The sequence below is a fragment of the Manis pentadactyla genome, chromosome 13, assembly GCF_030020395.1.
Source record: "Manis pentadactyla isolate mManPen7 chromosome 13, mManPen7.hap1, whole genome shotgun sequence".
Lineage (NCBI taxonomy): Eukaryota > Metazoa > Chordata > Mammalia > Pholidota > Manidae > Manis > Manis pentadactyla.
Genome location: NC_080031.1, coordinates 80,246,278 through 80,248,883, shown reverse-complemented (window position 1 = coordinate 80,248,883; position 2,606 = coordinate 80,246,278). Strand labels below are relative to the sequence as shown.

General features: G+C 40.8%; 1 pseudogene; it reads right to left on the bottom strand.

The window, feature by feature from the left end:
- Positions 1–1,165: 1,165 nt before the first annotated feature.
- Positions 1,166–2,046, bottom strand: LOC118923768 (olfactory receptor 6F1-like; annotated as a pseudogene).
- Between the last annotated feature and the right edge of the window lie 560 nt (positions 2,047–2,606).

Below are 2,606 nucleotides of genomic sequence, written 5' to 3'. Positions count from 1 at the left end.
AGCAAAAAAAAAATAGGTGGTCGCGCGCTTTTCTTATGTCCTCTGTCGCCCAGCCTCCAGTGCCTGCTCACTGTTCTTGCTGCCCTGTTTTCCTAGTATCGAGCGCCCTGCACTCTGGCCCGGATGGCTGGGGCTGGGTTTTCGGCAGTCCTGGGCTCCGTCTCCCTCCCACTCTGCCTGCTCTTCTCCCGCTGGGAGCTGGGGGGAGGGGCGCTCGTCTCCCGCGGGGCTGGGGCTTGTATCTTACCCCCTTCGCAAGGAGCTGGGTTCTCTCAGGTGCGGATGTGGTCTGGATATTGTCTTGTGTCCTCTGGTCTTTATTCTAGGAAGGGTTGTCTTTGTTATATTTTCATAGATATATGTTGTTTTGGGAGGAGATTTCTGCTGCTCTACTCACGCCGCCATCTTCCGCCCCTCACCCCCTTTCACATATTTTACGCATTCCCCCATCCCCCTCCACTATGGCATCCACCAGTCTGTTCTCTGATTTCTCTATATTCTCTTCCCATTAAAATTTAATTGTTTAGACACTTGGGTGTTTAAAATTGTGTTTTCTTCATGATTTAATATGCATATCAAATCAATCAACTGGGTATCTTGTAACTATGTAAATTCTCATTCTAAAAACCTCCTAGATTATTCTGATTGTGCTCATCCACTGGTCATACTTTGAATAGGGAAACTTTGTGAGGCAATCCAGTGGAAAATTCATACTTAAAAAGCTTTGATGATACCTTTTCTTCCATCACCTTTACCATCCGTGTAGATTCTTAACTGTACTAAAAATTATAGAACTTCTTTATTCACATGGGAGAGTCATACACAATAATGGAAAACTAGTTGCCAATCTTTTATGCCTCTTACTCTGAATTGAATTAGTATATAGTAAAATGAGTGTCTTTGACTATTATATTAAAATCTAAGAGAGTCGATACTTGCTATTCCATGTTAGATATCCAATTCTTGTACTGTCCAGTTCAAACTTCTCCATTTTCTCCCCCTCAACTTATTGATCTTGTTAGATTTGCTAACATTTTCAAATTCAGTTATATTACTCAGAAAAATGGTAATTAGTAATTTCTAGATTCTAATTTAATTTTTATGTTTATATTCATAACTAAATCTACATCAATGCCTTCGGATAATACTGAATCATTATGTGTTTTTATAATGTACATAGTGACAAATTTATATTAATCCATTTTCCAGATAGAATTAAAACAGAGACCACTTTACCAATGGCGAAGTTGTACTTGGCCGGAGGGCAGACATAGGCAAAGATGATGGTGCCATAATATATGGTGACCACAGTGAGGTGGGAGGCAGAGGTGGAGAAAGCTTTTCTCCAAGCTTCCTGGGAAGACATTCTGATTACTGTAACCACAATGTGTCCATAGAAGGACATGGTGAGAAGAAAAGAACTGAGAATCACAACAGAGCTACATGTGTAGCTCAAGGCCTCCACCAAGAATGTATCTGAGCAAGAGAGTTTATAGATGGGGTCTGAGTCTCAAAAGAAATGGTTGATCTTCTGGGGGCCATAGAAGTTCAGATGAGAGATAAGTATGGTAGATAGAAGAGGGAAAATGAGGCCTCCAATCCAAGATCCAGTGGAGAACTGCAGGCACACGGGAATACTCATGAGCAGTGAGTATCTTAGAGGGTTGCAGATGGCCAGGTACCAGTCATAGGCTATCACTGCCAGGAGGATGTACTCGGTAGCTCCCACGGAGAAAAAGAAGCAGTATTGGGTTACACACCAGACACAGAGATGGTGACACCCTGTGACAGGCAGGTGGCCAGAAGTTTAGGTACTGTGACTGTGGTGTACCAGATCTCCAGGAAGGACAGATTTCCTAAGAAAATATACATAGGGGTCTGGGCTGTTGATTCCATCACAACAGTAAATATGATGAGGGTGTTTGCCATGAGAGACAGCAGATACACAGCGAGGAACATTAAAAACAATGTGAGTCTCAGGTAGAGAATACCAGGAAACCCAAGAAAAATTAACTCAGTCACTGTGGTCTGGTTTGTCACCTCCATAGCTCATCCTCTCTGATCTAGAATCAACAAAGCCTGGATAATAGATGAGCAAGAATGGGATATATTTGTTATCTTTTATTTTATGACGATAATAGACTTCTAGTATTAGTAAAAATTAAAATTTACACATGGATTAGCTCAGTCAATTTAGGAAAGAAATCTCCATGATAAATAGTCAAAGAATCAAAAACTTCAAATGAAGAAACTGGGGGAGTGATTTTCCTACAGTTACATCACTTTAAATGGATGGGCAGGTTTTGAACTCAGCAGGTTGATTTTAATGGTGAGTCCACACCAATAAATAAAATATGTTTCTGTTATCGTCCCATCACTGAGGAATTTACATCCTCGAGACTAGAGGATGGTGATGAATATGCAGACACCTCATTTCCGAAGCCAGAAGATCATGGGAGTGGTTGTTATGCCTCACAGAATGGAGATTCCAGTACATACTATTTGCTAATCAACACAGAATGTTTTTTACAATTTTATCTTCAAAATCCCTAATTTATTCCATCAATTACAGTTTGGTGGGATATTGGGACATGAGCAAACACTAT